At 42.2% G+C, this 23,750-nt stretch overlaps 1 protein-coding gene across 1 annotated transcript in view; it reads left to right on the top strand.

Moving 5' to 3' along the window:
- The window catches only part of S100A8 (S100 calcium binding protein A8), a 114,157-nt gene that overhangs the window by 7,434 nt on the left and 82,973 nt on the right, over window positions 1–23,750 (top strand). The gene's annotated exons all lie outside the window — the stretch shown is intronic.

Below are 23,750 nucleotides of genomic sequence, written 5' to 3'. Positions count from 1 at the left end.
GCCAATGCAGGGGACACGGGTTCAAGACCTGGTCTGGGAAGATCCCACATGCCGTGGAACAACTAAGCCAGTGCACCACAACTACTGAGCCTGCACTCTAGAGCCTGTGAGCTACAACTACTGAGCCCGCATGCCACAAATACCAAAGCCCACGTGCCTAGAGCCCGTGCTCTGCAGCAATAGAAGCCACTGCAAGGAGAAGCCCACGCACTGCAAAGAAGACCCAATATAGTCAAAAAAAAGTAAAGAACACCCTTTGCCTGTCCTGGGGGTCACAATGCTACCTTGACTGAATGGTGAAGAACTCATTCACATTATATATATATAATTGTGATAAAATACACACATCAATGTACTCTCTTCACAAATTTTAAGTGCACATTACAGTATTGTTAGCTATATGCACATTGTTGTACAGCTGATCTCTAGAGCTTTTTCATCTTACAGGACTGAAGCTCTATACTCACTGAACAGCAACTCCCCATTCCCCACCTCTCAGGACCTGGCAACCACTGTTCTCCTTTCTGTTTCTATGAGTTTGATTACTTTAGATACCTCATATAAGTGGAATCATGCAGTATTTGCCCTTTTGTGACTGGTTTACTTCACTTAACATATCCTCAAGGTTCATCCATGTTGTAGCATATGACAGAATTTCCTTCTTTTGGAAGGCTGAATAATATTCCATTGTATGTATATACCACATTTTCTTTATCCTTTCATCTGTCAGTGGGCATTTAGGTTGCTTCTAGATCTTGGCTAATGTGAATAAAGCTGTAATGAACATGGGAGTGATAATATCTCTTCAAGATCCTATTTTTAATTTTTTTCTTTTCTTTTTAAAAAAAATTTTTTGGCCGCACAGCATGGCATGTGGGATCTTAATTCCCCAACCAGGGATCGAACTCATGTCCCCTGCAGTGGAAGCACAGAGTCTTAACCACTGGAGAGCCAGGGAAGTCCCCTCAATTATTTTCGATGTATACCCAGAAGTGGGATTGCTGGGTTATATGGCAGTTCTATTTAAAAAATTTTGAGGAACCTCCATACTATTCCATAGTGGATGCACCATTTTACATTCCCACCAACAGTGCACAAGCATTCCAATTTCTCCACATTCTCACCAATACTTGTTATTTTCTGTTTTTATTTTATTTATTTATTTATTTAGCTTTTTTTTTTTTTTTTTCAGTATGCGGGCCTCTCTCTGTTGTGGCCTCTCCTGTTGTGGAGCACAGGCTCCAGAAGCGCAGGCTCAGCGGCCATGGCTCATGGGCCCAGCCACTCCGCAGCATGTGGGATCTTCCCGGACCGGGGCACGAACCCGCATCCCCCGCATTGGCAGGCGGACTCTCAACCACTGCACCACCAGGGAAGCCCTGTTTTTATTTTTTTTGATAGTGACCATCCTAATGAAAGTGAGATGATATCTTGTGTCTTTCTAATTTGCATTTCACTGGTAATTAGTGATGCTGAGCATCTTTTCATACGCTTCTTGACCATTTGTGCAATCTCCTTTGGAGAAATGTCTGTTCAAATCCTTTGTTCATTTTTAAGTGGGTTATTTTTTGTTTTATTTTGTTGAGTTGTAGTTCTTTATATATCCTGGATATTAATTAACCTGTTATCTGACATATGGCTTGCAAATATTTTCCCCCATTCTGTAAGTTATCTTCTTACTTTATTGATTATTTCCTTTGTTCCCCAGAAGTTTTTAAGTTTAATGTAGTCCTATTTGTCTATTTTTGCTTTTGTTATCTTTTTTTGGTGTCATATCCAAGGAATCTTTGCTTGTTACAATGTCATGAGGATTTTCCTTGATGTTTTCTTCTAGGAGTTTTATAGTTTTAGGTCTTACTTTTAGGTTTCCATTTTGAGTTAATTTTTGTATATGGTATAAGGTAAGGGTCCAAATTCATTCTTTTGTATATGAATACCCAGTTTTCCTAACACCATTTGTTGAACAGACTATCCTTTCCCCATTGTGTGGTCTTGATATCCTTGTTGAAAATAATTCAATCAAATATGTGAGAGTGTATTTTTGGGCTCTCCATTCTGGTCAATTGGTCTGTATGTCTATCTTTTAAATTAATTAATTAATTATGGTTGCACTGGGTCTTAGTTGTGGCATGCAGGATTTTCATTGCGGCATGCAGGATATTTAGTTGTGGCATGCGGGATCTTTTAGTTGCGGCATGCGGGCTTCTTAGTTGCAGCATGAGAACTCTTAGTTGTGGCATGCATGTGGGATCTAGTTCCCTGACCAGGGATCAAACCTGGGCCCCCTGTATTGAGAGCACAGTGTCTTACCCACTGGACCACCAGTAAAGTCCCTGTATGTCTGTCTGTCTTTTTGCCAGTTCCATACTGTTTTGATTACTGTAGCTTTATAATATGTTTTGAAATCAGGAAGTGTGAGGCCTCCAGCTTTACTCTTCTTTCTCAAGATTGTTTTGGCTGTTTGGGGTGCTTTGAGATTTCATATGACTTTTAGGATAGTTTTTTCTATTTCTAAAAAAATGCCACTGGGATTTTGATAGGGATTGTATTTAATCTGTAGGTCACTTTGGATAGTATGGACATTTAATGATATTAAGTCTTCCAATCCATAAACATGGGATGTCTTTCCCTCTATTTGTTCCTTCATCAATTTCTTTCAGCAATGGTTTGTCATTTTCAGTGTACAAGTTTTTTGCCAAGGACTTGATGTGAAGCCTAGGGTGTGGGGATGGCATGAGAGATCCTGGAGGCAACTCAGAATAGAGCTCCCTTCACTGCCCCTGGTTTGTGTCTGGAAACAAACACTTCACTGGTCAAGACTTTAGAGCAGCTGGCAGGAAATGAGCTGGTGTGTGACCCCAGTTAGAGGCCTGTTTCTAGAGGGGTCTAAGTGTAAGCCTAGAGCACTGGGGAGGATGCTGAGCTTCAGTGGAGGTCAGAGAAACTTAACAACAGTCAAGGATTGGGCTCCAGGGCCTGGAGCCAGAGAGGCCCCAAAGGAGCAAAAGCAGCCACTTTGAGGTCAGGCAGCTCAGCTGAAGGCCTCTCTGGGGAGTGTTGGGGCCAGAGAAGGGTGGGCCTTCCTCCCTCACCCAGGAGTCCAGGGACCAGATGGCCTGAGCAGGGCCCAAGCAGAGCAGGGGATAGGGGGCCAGAACAGGCTCCTGTGGGGGTCCCACAGTGGAGCTGAGAAGGGTCCCTCTGTCTGGTGTCTCACACTGGCCTGGCCTAGTGTCTAAACTATTGGGACTGAGGTGGTGGGTGCCCAATAAATTGCACCCACAAACCCATCTGTAGCCAGGCTTGTCATTCTGTGGGGTGAGAACCTGGCTTATCTTGCCACATTAGGGTAAGGAAACTAAAGCCACCTGGGTCAGCTTTTGTACTTCCTGTACATTTGGCTTTTGTTTCCATTTCAATTCCTAGTAAAGTTCCCTTTTAGAAAATAAAACAATCCTTTCTGTTTGTTCAATGTTAAAAGTTTTAAAAAACACTTTCTCATCCAAGGCTCATTTGGTCCTCCTTAACCCTGTGAGATAAGAATCATGATCCACATTTTACAGATGAAGATATGGAGGCTCATAGAGGTGACGTGACTTAGTCAAAGACACACTGCTGGTGATCAGCAGACCTGCCACTCAGACCCCCTCTTTTACTAACTCTGTGAACTGCCCAAAGGGCAGAGGCTGTTGTCTGTGTCTTGGTCCCGATAACTATGAAGGGTTAAGCCCCTTCATAGGGGCTTAACCACCTGTATGGTGGTTGTGGTTGCTTCTGCTGAGGACCCATTCATTCATTTATTCATTCACTCATTCAGAAGGTAGTACTTTGTATGTGCCAGGCAGAGTAGATACTGCAATAAAAAGAGGAGGAAAAATATGTTTCCTGATTTTATGGGGCTTTCAGTTTAGAGAAGACAGCAAATAACCACATGATAACACAAACAAGTGGATAATTAAAAACTGAGGTCAACTGCTAAGGGATCAAATTTACAGTAATTTTTTTTCTTTTTGCCACACCACATGGCTTGTGGACTCCTAGTTCCTTGACCACGGATTGAAACCAGGCCATGGCACTGAAAGTGCTGAGTCCTAACCACTGGACCACCAGGGAATTCCCTATGGTAATTTTAAACAAAGAAACTTGAATTTTAGTCTGGGAGTGGGGAATGTCATTATGGAAGTGACTCTTGAGTTGAGATCTGAAAGATGAGCAGAAGTTATCCAGGCAAAGGGAGGAGGGAGGGTGAGAGTGAAGTTGAGGGGAGGAAGTGCTACCTAGATAGAAGGACCATTATATGCAAAGGCTCCATAGCAGGAAGGGGGCATGATGAGTTACCGAGGGAAAGTTAAGTGTGGCTAAAGCCTAAGAACAAGGTGGAGAGAGATACAAGGTGAGGCTGGAGGGGTGGGCAGGACCCTGAGGGACATGTTAAGGATTGGTAGCCACTGAATGTTTTTTTCAGCAATGGAAGTGTGTGTGCATTTGTGTGCGCTGGGGTGTGCGACATGATCAGATTTGCACTTTGAAAAATTTCACTTAAAATTCCATTTTGCAATATGGAAAAGATTAAGAGAGGGGGTAGAGTTGGGGCAGGGAGACCAGTGAAGAGGTAATTTAACAAATAATAGCAAATAATTGCTAATTGTTACTGAGTACTTGTTCTATTTCACATATATTAACTCCCTAATCCCCACAACCCAATGAAGTAAGTACTTTTGTTATCTCCATTTTACAGGTGAGGAAACTGAGGAACAGAGAAGTTATATAACTTGCCAGAGATCATAGAACTGACAAGTGGTGGAACCCAGACAGTCTGATTTGGGAGCTGCTGTTCTTAATTATGATTATCTCCTGAGCTCGGGTGGAGAAAATGCAGGCTCATTCATCCAGTCAGCATGTGCTTATTTAGTGCTCACTACATGCCAGGCACTATTCTATCTCTATGGAGCTTGGAGTCTAGTCAGGTGGAGATATGTGAGCAGCAAACTAACAAACAAATCATAAGATGTGTAAAGAAAAATAAAGAAGAGATGAAGAACAGTGAGTTCTAGGGAGTGGTGTGGTGGGGAAATGTGAGAAGTGGATGCATTCGTGAGAGATTTAGGGGGTAAAATAGTCAGGCCTTGATGGGCTGGACATGATGGACCAGGGAGAGGCAGGTGTGCATGTGAGTCCCATATTTCTGGCTTGTGAAACCAGATAAATTGTGGTGCCATTTATTGCCACAGGGAAAACTGGAGGAGGCCCAGAATTGGGGCAGTAGGTGTGTGGATATTGCAATTTTAGTTTTAGACATCTTCTTGTGATAGTCACATGGTAATGTCAAAGAAGTAGTTGGATATACACATCCAGAGTTCAGAGAGGAGGGCTGGATTGGTAGTTTGGAAGGCAGAAACATAGATGGAAACCTAAGCATTGGGCATGGATAAGCATGCCAAGGGATAGAGCATTTAGTGAGAAGAGAAGAGGTTGTGTCTAAAATGCATCTGCAATTCTGACACCAATTCCAATTCAATGTGTGAGATTTTTCCCCATGCCACCAAGCAATTCTCTGACACCAGCTGGGTCTCTTATAATTCAGCTAAATTCTGAAACTATCTACCTGGAGATAGCATCAGATCTACAGGATAAGGGCTCAGTCCTACAAAAAATCCCCCCGAATTTCTTCCCCCACACTTCAGATACCAATTGAACTTCTGCCTATAAATCAGAGGTTCCCACTATCCCCTCTTTGGGTCCTAGAGAAGAACTCTCTTCCCCAGATAGTCACATGGCCCCACCCTCATCTACTTCAGGTCTTTGATCAAATGTCTCTCTCTCTCTCAGTGGAAACTTCCTTGACCACTTTATTTAAAATTGAACCTCTTGAGACTTCCCTGGTGGTCCAGTGGTTAAGACCACATGCTCCCAATGCAGGGGACCTGGGTTCGATCCCTGGTCAGGGAACTAGATGCCTCATGCTGCAACTAAGAGTCTGCGTGCCGCAACAAAGATCCCGCGTGCTGCAGCTAAGACATGGCGCAGCCAAATAAATAAATTAAAAAAAAATATTAAAAAAAAAATTGAACATCTCCACAGGCTGCTATACTCTATTCCTGCTTCCTGCTTTATTTTTCCTCATGGCACTTGTGACCTCTAAAATACTATGTGTTTTACTTATTGTTTATTTTTTTAAATTTTTATTTTAAAAATATTTTTTAAAAATTTATTTTATTTTATTAATTTTTGGCTGTGCTTGGTCTTCATTGCTGCTGTGCGTGGGCTTTCTTTAGTCGTGGCGAGCGGGGGCTACTCTTCTTTGCGTTGCATGGGCTTCTCACTGTGGTGGCTTCTTTTGTTGCCGAGCACGGGCTCTAGGCATGTGGGCTTCAGTAGTTGTGGCATGCAGGCTCAGTAGTTGTGGCACACAGGCTTAGTCACTCTGTGGCATGTGGGATCTTCCCAGACCAGGGCTCGAACCCGTGTCCCCTGCATTGGCAGGTGGATTCTTTTTTTTTTTTGCGGTACGCGGACCTCTCACTGTTGTGGCCTCTCCCGTTGCGGAGCACAGGCTCCGGACGTGCAGGCTCAGAGGCCATGGCTCACAGGCCCAGCCGCTCGGCGGCATGTGGGATCCTCCCGGACCGGGGCACAAACCCATGTCCCCTGCATAGGCAGGCGGACTCTCAACCACTGAGCCACCAGGGAAGCCCTGGCGGGCAGATTCTTAACCACTGCGCCACCAGGGAAGTCCCTACTTATTGTTTATTGCAAGCACCACGAGGGAAGATTTCACTGTCTCTCTTGTTCACTGTAGCATCCCCCAGTGCCTAGCATATAGTAAGTGTAAACCCATCTAACATTGTTCAAAATAGAGTAACGCCTGTCAAGGGCCACTATCAAGTCTCTTTCAGACACCCAAGGACTGGAAAATTTTTGAAGACAAAAAGTTACAGATTCTCAGAAAAAACACATCCTGTAGAAGCACATCCAGCTTTGATACAACTCTGGACCAAAACAGATATGAACCCACCCCCTCTTTCCTGCACCTTGCCCTTTGAAGCCCAGTGAAACACACAAACCCCCAGTCTTTGGGGCTAATGCCACTCTATGCATCTGGCCTCTTTCCTCCCTCAGAAAGTGAATAACTTTCTTTTTTTCCCTTGTTAATACTTCTGTGAATTCTTTCACAACCCGTGTTGGCTCACCTAACAGTAAGTACTCAATATTTGTTGAATAAATGAACTTCCACATGGATGTCTCACAGTATATGAAACTGACCAAATCCAAAAACAAACTCCTAGTTTTCCCTCTAAATCCACATCCTCAACCCATCTTCCCATATTAACGGCGCTACAATCTGCTCAGCCATACAAGTCAAATCCAGAAGTTTTCTTGGGGTCTTCCTTACCTCTCACTCCTGATACTTAATTGATCAGCAAGTTCTATTGGTTCTACCTCAAAAATAAATCTCAAATCTGTTCACTTCTTTCCCTCTCTAATGCCCTTCCCATCATTTCAAAACCATCACCATCAACCCCACTGCAAGGGCCAATCTTCTCTGCTTCCCACAAGTCCTGCCTCGATCCATTCCTGAAATTACTGCCAAGGTCATCTTTTCTGTTTCTTCTAAAAGAATGCCCATGACCCATATCCACTAGCAGCAGCAACAACAGCAACAAATTAAGCAGCAAAATACAGAGAAGAAAGAAAAAAATTAATCACTATCCCACTACCCCAAAATAAGCATTAACATTTGTTCAATACCATTTGGCTCTCTATCAGTATAGACAGCTAGAGAGACTGATAGTTAGACTTACAGAAAAAAAAGTTACAAAAATGGAACCACAATACATGTTATTTATAATAAAAAGTACTATTTAAGTTTTACTTGTAGATAACAAAAGGGAAAAATGGCAAACGGAAAATGAACAAATTACTAAATTTTATGAAATAAAATAAATCTCATGGTGAAAAATAAATTAGTTTTCATCATGAGAAATATTAGCTTGTAAAAGAGTCAGAGATAAAAAACAACTCCTCACCACCTACCAGAAAGATGAGGAAAACAGTATATTTACACTTATTCCCATTTCCCCTGCCCCAATCTACTAATTTCTGATAGTTATATTAGTTAATTAAAAAATGTCGATGTATACAGTATTCACATTTTGTTTTGTAACCATGATTTCCAATGCAAGTTTAGTCTTAGTTTTGTTAATTCAGCTCTCACAAACAGACCTTTTAGCCTGGCTTCTTCATTCCGGCATCCTTTATTTGAATCATTATTTGGTTGGTTGGATTTCAAAGGGCTCTTGGCTTCTGTATTCCCTGAGTTCTTTCAGCTTGAGACTGTTGCTGCTTGGCAGGGCATAAAATTCTCAGGTCATACATTCTTTCTCTGTGTGCCCTGTAGACATGGTTCCTCTGTTTGCTGCCATTGTGAGTTCCATGGGAAAATCTCAGGCTAACTGGATTTTCCTATCTTGTCTGTGGCTGGCTTTCCTTCCATGGATGCTCTCTTTTCTTTCTTTTTTTTCCCTACTATTTTAATGTTGAAATATTTCAAGCATACAGAAGAGTATAGAAAATTGCACATTATCCAGTCATAAGCTTTGTTGAATTTGAACATTAAAAAATATTTGCTTTAGATCCCTTAAAACAAACAAAATTTACAGATCTAGGTGAAGGTCTCCACGTGCAATCCTATGTTGCACTGGCCGTCTCCACAGCTGTAGCCACTGTTGGGAGGAGGAAATTTTCCTCTGCCCTTCTAGGTTCTTCTGGCTAGTCTAAGAATTAAATTGACACGAGACAGATTAACAGGAGAAAATCAAACAAAAGGTTAATAAAATGTATACATGGGCGAGGCCTAGAAAAACTAAGTAACTCACCAAAATGGTCAAAACCCTCACCTTAAATACCATCTTCAGCTAAAGACAAAAGAGGAATTTGGGGGTAGTTGTTTGGAACTTCAAAGGAGAGGAAGACAATTCAGTTGGAGATAGAGAAGCAAATATTTTGTAAATAAATATTTGCTGGGCCATGCAGAGACAATCGGACACTAGTGGACTCTGATCTCTCCCTACCACACCTAGCCTATATTCTTTGCAGATAGCTCTGGTGATAGCTTTGTTCTGGCTTTTATCCAAATTCTTTAGGCAGCTAAGGGGTAGGTAAAAAGAAAGACTTCCTGAGTCTTATGTTTCTTAAAATTAAATTAATCTTCAAACCAAAGAGACACATTTTGGGGTGGCAAATTTTGCTCCTGAATTATGAGTTTATAGTTTTTTACCACCTTCCTGAATTATGCATTTATGATTCCCTTGATTAAAAAAATAATTTTGATCACATGTGTACATATTCCTAAGCAATATGTTATTTAGTATTGCATGTTTTTGCACTTTACATAAATAGTAACATAACTCATGGATTCTTCTGCAACTTCCTCTCTTGTTCTATCCATATTGATGAAGTTCATTCATTTACATTACTGTGTCATATTTCATTGTTTAAATATGCTCTAATGGGCTTCCCTGGTGGCGCAGTGGTTGAGAATCCGCCTACCAATGCAGGAGACACGGGTTCGTGCCCGGGTCCGGGAAGACCCCACATGCCGCGGAGCGCCTGGGCCCGTGAGCCATGGCCTCTGAGCCTGCGCGTCGGGAGCCTGTGCTGCACAACGGGAGAGGCCACAACAGTGAGAGGCCCGCGTACCACAAAAAGCCCAAAAAACAATAAATATGCTCTAATTTATTTCTCTATACTGTTGATGAACAGCAGGGCTGTTTTTATTTTTTTTCTGTTTCTTTTAACACTATTTTATTATCTATTAATTAAAATTATTATTGTATTATAGTAAGAAAACATAATCTGTGTAATAATGATTCTTTGAAATTTATTGAGACTTCTTTTGTGTCCTAGAGCTTATTCAATATTACATGATCCACATGTGCTAGAAAAAAATGTTTATGTTCTCTTTGTTGGGTGTAGGATTCTATATATATACCAAATAGTTTGAATTAACAATAACATTATTCAGCTATTTTATATTTCTGCTTTTTTTTTTGTCTCCTTGATCGGTTTCTGAGAAGAGTGAATTACAATTTCTAAACATAATTTATTTATTTCTTCCAGAAGTTTCGTTAGCTGTTGTTTTATATATTTTGAGGCTATATTATTGGTGGTTTAATGTTCATGATGTTTGTATTTTCTTGTATTATGTTCCTCTTGTCTCATATTTTTTCATCTTGAATTCTCTTTTATCAAATATCAAAATTACTTCCCTGATATTTCTTATGTTTTATATTTCCCTGGTGTATTTTCTCCTGTTCTTTTATTTAAAATATTTAAAATTTAAACATTTAATACATTTTTCTTTTAAATGTTTCTCTTGTATGCAACATATTGCTGAAAAAAATTTTAAACCCAACTTGTGAATCTTTGTCTTTTAACAAGTATGTTTATTTTGTTCATCTTTATTACAGATTCCTTTATAGTATTAGGACTTATTCTGACATTTTAATTTTCCGTACACTGTGCCTTTTTTGTTGTTTTTTTCTTTCTTGCTTTCCAACGGATGGAGCCAACTTTCTTCTTCTATTTTAAAAGTTATACATTCTATATTTTTACAATGTTGTGATTGCTTTAATTTAACTCCATGTTCCTCCTTAGAATAATTTCTAAATGTATCATTTGTTTTATATTTCCCTTAATAGCAAAAGTACTTTTTCACATCTTCATATCCTTTTAGTCTTGCCCTTTCCTCTCTCTCCTCTCATCATCTTGACAGTTCTTAAAATTCAGGTTGATTCTTCTTTTGTGTAATTCCCCAACCAAAGGCTAGCTGTCTTGTACCTCAAGTACTTTTCCTCAAGCTGATAATAAAATTTTGTGCCAAGTCCTTTTTTTGCAAATATAACCTGCAGCAGCTGGAGACTCTGCTCTCCAACCAACCATTTCATTCTCTGTCTCTCTCCCTTGTCCTTTGGCTTTTAAAAATAATCAGTTTTATTATATTATTTAACCAATTTTACTCCCCATATCTCAAGAATCATCCTCATTTATCTCTCTTCTTATTTGAGTACTTTCTCTAAGAGCGTTGTTTTTTTTAAAAAAATAAATTTATTTATTATTTTTGGCTGTGTTGGGTCTTTGTTGCTGCACGCGGACTTTTTCTAGTTGTGGTGAGCAGGGGCTACTCTTCGTTGCAGTGCGCGGGCTTCTCATTGCGGTGGCTTCACTTGTTGCAGAGCACGGGCTGTAGGCGCACAGGCTTCAGTAGTTGTGGCACGTGGGCTCCGTAGTTGTGGCTCGCAGGCTCTAGCGTGCAGGCTCAGCAGTTGGGGCCCACAGGCTTAGTTGCTCCATGGCATGTGGGATCTTCGCGGACCAGGGCTCGAACCCGTGTCCCCTGCATTGGCAGGTGGATTCTTAACCACTGTGCCACCAGGGAAGTCCCGAAGAGTGTTTTTATTTTTATTTTATTTTTATTTTTATTTTTTTGTGTGTGTGCTAGGTGGGCCTCTCATTGTTGTGGCCTCTCCCATTGCGGAGCACAGGCTCGGGACGAGCAGGCTCAGCAGCCATGGCTCACGGGCCCAGCCGCTCTACAGCATGTGGGATCTTCCCAGACCGGGGCACGAACCCGTGTCCCCTGCATCGGCAGGCGGATTCTCAACCACTGCGCCACCGGGGAAGCCCCCCGAAGAGTGTTTTTAATGTTGGTCTTTTTCCTGAGGTCTACTATGCCTGAGGATTTTTTTTTTTTTTTTTTTTGGCTGTGCCAGGCTGCTTGTGGGGTCCTATTTCCCCCACCAGAGATTGAACCTGGCCTCAGGCAGCAGAAGAGCAGTCCCAACCCCTGGACCACCAGGGTTTAATACCCTCACATTTGAATGACTATTTGGCTATATGTAAGATTTCTTTCAACGTTTAAAAACATTGCTACTTTGTCTTCCTGCATCTAGTGTTTCTGTTGAGAAGTCAGATGCAGTTTGATTTTTGTTCCTTTGTTATTTCTTTTGGAGATGTTTAGAATTTTATCTGATTTGATATACTTAAAATTCAGTATGAGTCTAAATGTGTTTTTTCCCCTCCTTAGTTACCGCAGTTAGCACTCTGTGAGCCTTTTCAAGCTGAGACCTTTCACCTTTCTCTAACTCTCAGAAATGTATTACCATATTTCTTCCGCTATTCCCCCCCACCTTTTTTTCTTCCTCTCTTTGGGGAATCCTATTATCCTGATCTCACATTTTTATTCTCTATGTCATTTAGCTCCTTTTGAAATATTCTCTCTTTAATCTTTTCTTCTGCCCTCTGGGAGATTTTCTCAGTCTGATCTCCCAGTTCACTCATTTGTTCTCCAGCTGTATCCATCCTTCATTTTTTCCACTTGTTGTGTTCTTAATGTCAACAAATATATTTTTTATATTCGATATGTCTACTTGGTTCTTTTTTTATGACCTCTTGTTCTTATTTCTCTCAGTTGTTCTTTATCTTTTTGAGGATATTTACTATCTTATTTTAATTTCTTGGTTCATCAATTTCAACAATTCTACTTCAAATGGTTTAGCTTGCTCTTTTTTGTATGTCATTATAATAGCTATACACCTCAGGTTCTGATTACTTTGGCTTGTAAGTACATGTTTCCTGGACTGGGGTTTGTTCTCAGTTACTGTGTCTGGTGATGGGTATTGGGGACCTCAGTGTGGACAGCCAAAGACACCAGAGAACTAGGGTCACTATTCTCTTTGCTGTCACTCTACTAGGCAACATTCTGGGAAAGGCTATGCCTTCGAACTTTAATTTAAAACACAGCTCTGGGAAGAGGCAGTCTCTTTAGGTCATAATCCTCCAGCTCTGGGGATTTGCAGGAGGGGGCTTTGCTGCCCCAGGTCAGCCCACACCTATGTTCATCCGCTTCTTATCCCAAAAGGGCTTTTATGCTGCACTGTTTGTAGTCAGCTGTCAGGGCTCTTGTCTTTCCATGGAGACAATCATATCATCTTGTTATTTTTTCCTAATCCTTAGACCTTAAGAAAAATGGCCATACTCTTCAGGTTAACGTTGAGTGAAGTGATAATAGTGGGAATCCTTTCCTTGTTCTTTAATAAGAATGATTTAGGGACTTCCCTGGTGGTGCAGTGGTTAAAAATCTGCCTGCTAATGTAGGGGACACGGGTTCGAGATCTGGTCTGGGATGATCCCACATGCTGCGGAGCAACTAAACCCGTGCACCACAATGACTGAGCCCACGTGCCACAACTACTGAAGCCTGCACACCTAGAGCCCATGCTCCGCAAAAAGAGAAGCCACCACAGTGAGAAGCCTACACACCACAACGAAGAGTAGCCCCCGCTCGCTGCAACCAGAGAAAGCCAGCGTGCAGAAACGAAGACCCAATGCAGCCCAAAATAAATAAATAAATAAATTTATATTAAAAAAGAGAATAATTTAAATCATTTACTATTGAGAATGAAATTGAACTAGGTTTTTTTTTTAAAAAAAAAGTCTTGGGATGTGTTTACAATGTCATGTATTTCTTTAAATTCTTTTTTTTTTTTTTTTCGCGGTATGCAGGCCACCCACTGCTGTGGCCTCTCCTCTTGAGGAGCACAGGCTCCGGACGCGCAAACTCAGCGACCATGGCTCACGGGCCCAGCCGCTCCGCGGCATGTGGTATCTTCCCAGACCGGGGCACGAACCCGTGTCCGCTGCATCGGCAGGCGGACTCTCAACCACTGCGCCACCAGGGTAGCCCTGTAAATTCTTTTTTAAAAAAATTTATTTATGGCTGTGTTGGGTCTTAGTTTCTGTGTGAGGGCTTTCTCTAGTTGTGGCAAGCGGGGGCCACGCTTCATCGCGGTGCGCGGGCCTCTCATTATCGCAGCCTCTCTTGTTGCGGAGCACAGGCTACAGACGCGAAGGCTCAGTGGTTGTGGCTCACGCGCCTAGTTGCTCCGTGGCATGTGGGATCTTCCCAGCCCACGGCTCGAACCCGTGTCCCCTGTATTGGCAGGCAGATTCTCAACCACTGTGCCACCAGGGAAGCCTGAACTAGGTTTTTGACAGATGCCCTTTGTTGGTCAAGATATTTCTTTCCATTCCTAGATTACTAAGAGTTTCATTATGAATGGATATTGAATTTATTCTGGCATCTATTGAGATAATCATATTATTTTAATTTTTAATCTGTTAATGGGGTGACTTACATTAATACATTTTCTAATGTTAAAACCATCTCTGCATTCATGATGTTGACCCAACTTAGTCATGATGCATTTTTCTTAAGTATAATGATGGATTCCATTTGTTAATAGTTTACTGAGGATTTTGTATCTGTAAGCATAATTGAGATTGGTTTCTAATTTTCCTTTCTCATATGGTACATTTCTGGTGTTAACATGTAGGGTGATTTAATTAGTACACAGATTTGGCTGTGTGTAACAAATACCAAAAAAAGCAGAGGCAAGGAGGAAGAAGTTGACTGCTTTGTCACATACTATCTGGAGGTTTGTGGTCTAGGGCTAGTTTGGTGGTTCTGCTCAGCTATCCCTGGTTTGTATGGTCCAAATGGCTCATCTGTATTCTGAACAGCAGTGAAAGAACAGCATGTTCTCTGCAATTAAGGGCATGAATCAGAAGTTACATCTATCGCTGTTACTGGCCAGAGTTGGAATCAAACTCAGATTTGGCTCAAAAGTCAATGTTCGAGAGAGAAGGGTTTGTGGAAAAAGATTCTTTATAGAGGAAGCTGGCAACCTGGGAAGATGGTGGACTAGTGCCCCCCAAACCATCTCCAAGTTGCCAGTTAGAGGGAAAAGGATTTTATAGGAAAAAACTGGGAAATTTCAGGGGTGTGCAGACAGGGGCTATGTGCCGAACAGTAACAGTCAACTCTGACAATCGTCTCAAAACTGGTCATAAAGTGATCTGGTCAGCATCATCTTGATTGTTTTAAGAGCAGTCAATCTACAACTCCAGGACTGATTTGTTCCCACTTCCTTGAGGCCAGTTTCTGGAATTAGGCAAGCCACAGATTTAGTACTGCTCAAGATGGAGCAGCTTATATCATGGCTATAGTCTGGTTACCATGTAGTCAGCTTTTTCCCTCTGGTGGTGGTTTTAGTATCTGCAAAACAACTCAGGAATGTGCATCAGACTGTTCTCTATTTCCTTCAGGGAGGAGTGAGCGATTCTGTGACTGCCATATGGCTGTTTAAATTGTTACCAGTTCTCCTGGCCAAACTGCTGTCTTTTATTACTATATGTTCCCATTCTTTCAATCCTTGACTCCTGAGCTGGCTTTTTGTGACTCATGGGAGGCCTCAGAGACCAAAGCATTTCTACAAATAAGAGGCAGGAGGAGGACATGGAGGGGGGGTGGTCTGTCCGGGAAAGGTTCCATAATGTCCTGCTCAGTAACATCACTTCTGTTTACTTCTCTAGGCCAGAGCTTAGCCATGTGGCTACTCTTAGATGCAATGAAGGCTCGGGAGTGTGGCCTTTATTTGAACTTAAAAGTACAGGTTCTTTTGCTATGAGAGACAAGAGAATAGGTAATGGGGCAACCAGCAGTCTTTACCGCAAAGTTTATTTCATATCTGCCACATAAAATAAGCTGGGCACTCTTTCCTCTTTTTCTGTTTTCTAGAAATATAAGTTTGTATAAGATTTTTTTTCTTGGCTATTTGATAAACTTGCCTGCAAAAATCATTTGGATCTGTTTTATTTTTAATTTTTATCAGTATTGTGTGGATTTATACTATAGATCAATTTCGTTAATAGTTATAGGTCTTCAGATTTTCTCTCAGTCCATTTTGGTGAATTTATATATATATATATATATATATATATTTTTTTTTTTTTTTCCCCTGCAAAGCTGCCTATTTTATGAAATTTTTCAAATTTCACTCTCAGTTTTTTTTTTTTTTTTTTTTTGCGTTATGTGGGCCTCTCACTGTTGTGGCCTCTCCCGCTACGGAGCACAGGCTCCGGACGCGCAGGCTCAGCGGCCATGGCTCACGGGCCCAGCCGCTCCGCGGCATGTGGGATCTTCCCGGACCGGGGCACGAACCCGTGTTCCCTGCATCGGCAGGCGGACTCTCAACCACTGCGCCACCAGGGAAGCCCTCTCAGTTTTTTTTTTTTAAGATTGATTGATTGATTGATTGACTGATTAGCTGTGTTGGGTCTGTTGCTGCACGTGGGTTTTCTCTAGTTGTGGCAAGCAGGGGTTACTCTTCCTTGTGGTGCGCGGGCTTTTCATTGTGGTGGCTTCTCTTGTTGCGGAGCACAGGCTCTAGATGCATGGGCTTCAATTAGTTGCAGCAGGCAGGCGCAGTAGTTGTGGCGCATGGGCTTAGTTGCTCCGCAGCATGTGGGATCTTCCCGGACCAGGGACTGAACCCGTGTCCCCTGCATTGGCAGACAGATTCTTAACCACTGCGCCACCAGGGAAGTCCTCACTCAGTTTTATCTGGGGGAATCCTGCTTAATCTGTTTTAAGAGGTTGGGCCTTCAAAGTCATTTTGCTTTTACCAAGTACCCCAGGCCATTACCAGTTTAGCACCAATTTTTATGCTAATTTCTTATTTTGAGATGTTCTGAACCATGCCATTATACAATCTCCCTTGTAATCTCATTCTGCTGGTGAGAGATTTTTCTTTCAGGCCAATCTTTCATGAAGGGAGCAGTCCTTTGAGGGTCTTTGCTTCATGTAGGGGGCTTCCCAGTTCCCAGCTACTTGCAGATTTAGAGACTCATTTCTTTTCCATTGGTCCCTAAAAACTGAAGCCCTTTGTTTCCTGAGACTAGAAACCACCCCTTCCTAAGGGCAGCTGCAGCATTAACTCATGCTTACTACTTGGTTTTTAGTTCTTCCTTTGCTTTGGGTCTCCGGGGATTTCCTTTACTTTCTTTTGAGCTTAGCTGTGAATTAGAAAAAGTATGACTGTTACATTTTAATCAGATGGAAATGGAAGTCTAATTCTTTTTTCTTTCTATTTTTTAAAAAATTGAAGTACAGTTAATTTACAACGTTGTGTTAGTTTCAAGTGTACAGCAAAGTGATTCAGTTATACATACACACACATATATTCTTTTTCATTATAGGTTATTATAAGATATTGAGTATAGGTCCTTGTTTACCTATTTTATATATAGTAGTGTGTGTATATTTATTTGAGATTTTTCTTGTTTCCTGATGTAAGATTATATTGCTTAACTTCCCTCTTAGAACTGGTTTTGCTGTGTCCCATAGGTTTTGGATCATTATGTTTCCATTTGCCTTTAGGCATTTTTCGATTTCCTCTTTGATTTCTTCAGTGATCCCTTGGTTGTTTGGTAACATAACATATTGTTTAGCCTCCATGTATTTGTGTTTTTTACAGTTTTTTTTTCCTGTAATTGATTTCTAATCTCATAGCCTTGTGCTTGGAAAAGATGCTTGATGTCATTTCAATTTCTTAAATTTACTGAAGCTTGATTTGTGGCCCAAGATGTGATCTATTTTAGAGAATGTTCCATGTGCACTTGAGAAGAAAGTGTATTCTGCTACTTTAGGATGGAATGTCCTATAAGCAGTGTGTGTATGTTAATCCCAAAGTCTTAGTTTATCCCCCCCATCCCCTTTGGTAGCCATAAGTTTGTTTTCTATGTCTGTGAATCTATTTCTGTTTTGTAAATAAGTTCATTTGTATCATTTTTTTAGATTCCACATATAAGTGATATCATATATTTGTCTGACTTCACTTAGCTTGATAATCTCTAGGTCCATCCATGTTGCTGCAAATAACATTATTTCATTCTTTTTTATGGCTAATAGTCCATAAATAAATAAATAAATATAAAAAATATTATATATACCATAATTCTTTCTTTTTTAACACAATGACTTCATCAGAATATGTCTTGGTAATTCTGGATCATTTTTTTCCTTGGAATATGCTGTGTGTGTTAGATCTGAACAGTCAAGTATTTATTTTAGATTAATTTATTCTATTTGCTTTGTTCTCTTCTTCAGGAATACCAATTAACTATATATTGGTTGGATTTTTCTGTTTCCCACATTTCTCCTTCTTACCATAATGATATTTTCATTGTTGTGCTTTTCCATTTCTTTTCTTTCTTTTTTTTTTTTTTTTTGCGGTACGCAGGCCTCTCACTGTTGTGGCCTCTCCCATTGCGGAGCACAGACTCTGGACACGCAGGCTCAGTGGCCATGGCTCACGGGCCCAGCTGCTCTGCAGCACGTGGGATCCTCCCGACCAGGGCACGAACCTGTGTCTCCTGCATCGGCAGGCGGACTCTCAACCACTGCGCCACCAGGGAAGCTCTTCCATTTCTTTTTTATTACTTTCTTAAACCTATCATTATGTTCTTGATTTTGTTTTCCACTGTGTTTATTCTATTTAAAAATATGGTCTTCATCTATGTAGTGATTTAAATTTTTCCTTTATTTCTTTTCTGAAGTCTTCTAATTTTCCCTTTTCTTTCTTTTGCTGTATAATCTTTCCTTAGAATCTTTGTATCTTTCTTAAAAAAGTTGTTTTTAAAAAAGAGGTCATGTTGCATGAACTTTTCTTAAACATTGTCTTCTCTGATTATTGTTTACTTTGAATGGAGCTAGCTATTGCCTGAAGGATGGTGTGCTGTAGAGTGGGGTGGGAGTGTAGTGGGCTGGGATGGTACCTGGTGGTGTGTGGAGGCACATATCTACTTTCAATTTTTGGCATTTGTGAGGTAGGGTTGCATCACAGTCAAAGTTGGTGGTGTACAGTCTGACATTCTCTGCCTCCTTTCCTGCTTTACCCCAGTTCATTCTGGTGGCATTCTAGACTAGGAGGCCATGTCACAAGGCAATAGGAATGTCATGCCAGCATAGTATCTTCTTAAGCTATCCCTTCCCTGTTGTCCTGAGGTGTCAAACTAGGTCTCCGCAGGAAGATCTCTCCTCAGTGAGACCTCTTTTCAGCTTGTTCTCAGCCTCAAATACCATTGCTTCAATCAAAGGGACATTGGCTATCCTTTTAAGGGGGTGTTCTCAAACCCAAGGGTTTGAGCAGCATGTTTCTGCTTTCATGTAGGGCCCTTGCTCAGATCCACACATTTGGCATTTGGCAGGTGCCCTTATGATTTGTGGTTTGGAGTTATACAAGTTTCATTAAGCATGGTCTTTCCCTCCTCTACGTTTTGTTTTGTTTGATTATTCTTAGGGAACTTCCAAAGTGGAGAAATAAAAAAAAAAAAATCTCTACTCTGCCATTTTAATTTTTTTTATCATTTATTTTATATTATTATCATTATTATTATTTGGCTGTGCTGCACTACATGCGGGATCTTACTTCCCCAACCAGGGATTGAACCCGTGCCCCCTGCAGTGGAAGGGTGGAGTCTTTTTTTTTTTGCGGTACGCGGGCCTCTCACTGTTGTGGCCTCTCCCGTTGCGGAGCACAGGCTCCAGACGCGCAGGCTCAGCAGCCATGGCTCACGGGCCCAGCCGCTCTGCGGCATGTGGGATCTTCCCGGACCAGGGCACGAACCCGTGTCTCCTGCATCGGCAGGCGGACTCTCAACCACCGTGCCACCAGGGAAGCCCTGCAATTCCATCTTATGCCATTCTCTCCCTCGCCATTCATGCCCCACCCACACTGGTCTTCTTTTGCTTCTTTCACACCCCAAACTCCCTCATCTCTGGTCCAGTGCCTGGAATGCGCATCCTCTATGCCCGTGTGGGGAACTCCTTATCCCTCAGGTCTCAGATGAAAGATCTCCTCCTTAGCAGGCCGTTTCCTGACCACCCTACCCAGATGATGATTCTCTATCGTTGCACACACTGGTTTTCATTCATAGCTCTTACTACAACTTATAATTTACATTTATTTCCTGTCTTCCTCGTTTGATTACATGCCCCACCAGGGCAAGGAATGTGTCTGTTTTTTTCGATCACCAGTGTATCCCCAGGGCCTAGTGCAGTGCCACTATCTAATTAACATTTGTTGTGTGCATGAATAAATAATTAATCAGAGGGTTGTACCCTTGAGAGCCACACTGGAGTTTATTTATTTATTTATTTTAAAAACTTTTAATTTTATTTAGGAGTATAGCCAATTAACATGGTTGTGATAGTTTCAGGTGCACAGCAAAGGGACTCACCCATACACATGCATGTATCCATCTTCCCCAAACTCCCTTCCCATCCAGGCTGCCACATAACGTTAAGCAGAGTTCCCCGTGCTACACAGTAGGTCCTTGTTGGTTATCCATTTAAAATATAGCAGTGTGTACATGTCAGTCCCAAACTCCCCAACTATCCCTTCCCTCCACCCTTCCCCCCTGGTAACCATAAGTTCTATTCTCTATAAGTCTGTGAGTCTGTTTCTGTTTTGTAAATAAGTTCATTTGTATCATTTCTTTTTAGATTACGCATACACACTGAAGAGTTTAAATGATGTGATGGTCAATGGAGAGACCCAGAAGGTTTTTGAGCAAGTAGGGGATAGAATGGATAGCTAGATAGCTACGAGATCAGAATGGATGAAGGGAGAGAGTGGGGTCCCGGAAGAGAATGGCCAGGAAGTTGCTCTCCCAGGACAGCTGCGGTGAGCCTCTAGCTACAAGCACAGAGAGGAAGGGTCGGCCAGGTGAGGTTCCAAGACAAACCAAGCAGCCCTTTGTGTGTGTTCAGTGAGGACCTGAGCTGGAGAGGCTGCTTGGCTGGATCTGGGGTTCTACAGAATAAGGCAGGATGATGCCCATGTTGGGGCTTGGATGACCAGGGGAGCAGTGAGAGCCTGGGACTGGGAGGGTGGAGCTTCCTGAATGCAGATTCATACCCTTTCATTTTAGGAGTTGTCTAAACTGGGAGGGTGATGATGCTGTGGGAAAGAGGGAGAGAGAGAAAAGAGACAGAGGGAAGCAAGCAAGAGAGAAAAGGGTATGAGACTAATGTCAGCCCTACCAGCAGGGGTAGGGAGAAGAGGAACCAGGCAAGTGACCAGAAAAGGAACTTCGGACGGAGGAGAGGCAGGCAGGCAGGGTGATTGAGGAGTGGTGCTCTGCAGTCAGTCCAACCTGAGTTCCAGTCCTGGCTCTACACTTAACCCCCTTAGTTTCTGTTTCCTGATGTATCAATCACAGACATTCCCCACATTATAGGGAGGTTGGGAGGATTAAATTAGGTAATGTATGTGTAGAACTTGAAACAATGTCTACACAGAGTAAATACTCAGTACACTTGAGTTTCTTCCCCTCTACCTGACTGCTGCCCTCTTTCCATCTTAGAATCAGATGTTTATCTAGCCACAAGCTGGGCAGGTTCAGAAAGTTTTTCTTTATTACTTCACTTAGGGATGATCTTGTTCCGAGAGACTAATTCTTGTGCATTCTTACAACTGTGTGGTTAAACACAAACATTATAGAAATGAGCTCAATTTCTTCCCAGAAGGAAAGTTTCTGTGAGAATCCAAATACAAACCAGAGGCTGGTTGGTGAATAAAGAGCCAGGATAACTGGAGGTGGGTGATCTTAATATCCTGAGTAAGTTGGGATGATGATGATGTGTGTATCTACCCCCATGTAGGGAGTTCCTTATCCATGAGATGGAGTATAGGGAGGCATTGAACTAGGTCAGCCTATGTTGTCACCAAACTCTGCTATATTTGAAGTGGGTCCTAGATGTTTTGCCAATTATACTGGGGAAAACAAGATCATTTCCAAGATAGCAGAATGAATGAAGCAAATGAGCAGACTTTCCTCAATTTTAAGATTTTCTTTATTAGTTTGTATTAAACTGTTAACACCTCACACTAGCAGATGAAAAAATGAGGGCTCACAAAACTTGTAAGTGTTGACAGGGAAACTGGGAGTAGAGTATCATCCTTGTGTTTCAGTGGATGTGTGAGTTTTGATCATGGTTTTGTGTTGCTGACATGTCAGATGACCCCATCTCGGCAATGATGTTGATTCTAACTGTAGGTCGTGGTTTCTTCTTCTGCTGTATCTAATAACATTCACTGAGTGCTCACTAGGTACTTTACATGCGTTATCTCATCTGATCTGTGAGGTGGGTGATAGTATCCTCATGTTACAGGAGAGGAAACTGATTCCTAGAGGGAGGTTAAGTCATGTTTGTAAGGTCACATGGCTAGTGTAGTGACTGCGGTAGCTTGCTTCCTTCTTTTGGAAAGAGATCCTTGACTGTAGGCTGGGTACCTGACCACGCTGGCCATTTATAAAACCCTGGAAACAGGGATTGGTCCACATCTGAGTACATGAACCAGGCAGGGCCAATCAGAGCTCTTCCTGAGATATACGGACACTGGGTCTACAAAGCTGGAGTAATCTGTGGCCACGTTCCTTGTTGTATAGAAAGACCCTGCTATAGGAAGAGTGAAGCCAACATGCAAAGAGAGACAAACAGCGATGAGAGAAGGCTGGCTGGCTGGATGGGTGGTGTTGAGTTCCCTGTTCTAGCCCCCAAGGCTGTGGTTCATTGATCCTGTGAATTATCACAGTGATTCTTACCAGTCATGTGACAGGATACATCCCCTTTTATCTTCAGTGAGGTTGCCTTGAACTCCTGTCTCTTACAGCTGAAAGATCTTGATCAATAGAGCTAGAATACAGTGGACTCAAGATTCAAACTCAGAATCTAACGTCTTAACTTCTCTGCTACAACGATTTCCTAGTATTATACATTGATCGCTTAGAACGTCTCTATTTAAAAAAAAAAGAAATTAATTAATTTTTGGCTGCATTGGGTCTTCGTTGCTGCACGGGTTTCTCATTGCGGTGGCTTCTCTTGTTGCGGAGCACAGGCTCTAGGCACGCGGGCTTCAGTAGTTGTGGCTCGAGGGCTCTAGAGCGCAGGCTCGGTAGTTATGGTGCATGGGCCTAGTTGCTCCGCGGCATGTGGGATCCTCCCGGACCAGGGCTCGAACCCGTGTCCCCTGCATTGACAGGCGGATTCTTAACCACTGCACCACCAGGGAAGCCCCTCTTGTTGATCCTTGATGATTGGACATTATAGGGGAGGTTGACCATTGTGACCACCTGTGTTTAAGTCATGCCTCATTCATTGTGTGAGCTTGGGAAAACTTCCCTGAGCCTCAATTTTCTCCTTTGTAAAGTGGGGTAAGATCGTACCAATTTCCTGGGATTGTTGGGTAAATTAAATGGGATGATATACGGACAGTTACCCAGCACACAGCAGGTGCCCCATAATGTCAGTCTGCACCCCTCCAGCAAAGGGAATGACAAATGCATTACACACGGCAGATCCAGAACAACCCACACCCAGTGTGATAACGCAGGTTCTCTCATGCTGAGCAGGCTGTCAGGGGATAGTAGATAAATTATTTCATGCAATTCATTAAGATAAAATATCTCAAAGCAGATTTGCGGGGATCTGGGGGTGGGGGTGGAGAAGAAGAATAAAAGGGATCCTTGTAGTGAAAAAGTTTAAGCTCAGAGGTTGGTGCAGCTCCCCCAAAGTCCCGCGGTAAGTCAGGAGAAAGCCAGGGCCCCAACAGCAAGACCATTTCTCTTCCTACCAAGCTGCCTCCGGGATAGTGGGCGGGTTGGCAGAGCTTGGCAGTGTTCAGCCCCTCACTTCTGCCACTTAGTTCCCTCCTGCCCCCTCCCTGTGGCTTTTAAACAGTTTACAGGCATACAGCTTCCATCTTAGAAGTCTACCTGGGCTGGAAAAACTTCATGCATCAGGCATGTGTGAGAGGTGTGGGTGTGGGAAGCCTCGCTGGAGATGA

This window comes from Kogia breviceps, chromosome 1, assembly GCF_026419965.1.
Source record: "Kogia breviceps isolate mKogBre1 chromosome 1, mKogBre1 haplotype 1, whole genome shotgun sequence".
NCBI lineage: Eukaryota > Metazoa > Chordata > Mammalia > Artiodactyla > Physeteridae > Kogia > Kogia breviceps.
This window is presented reverse-complemented; position numbering and strand designations above follow the sequence as displayed.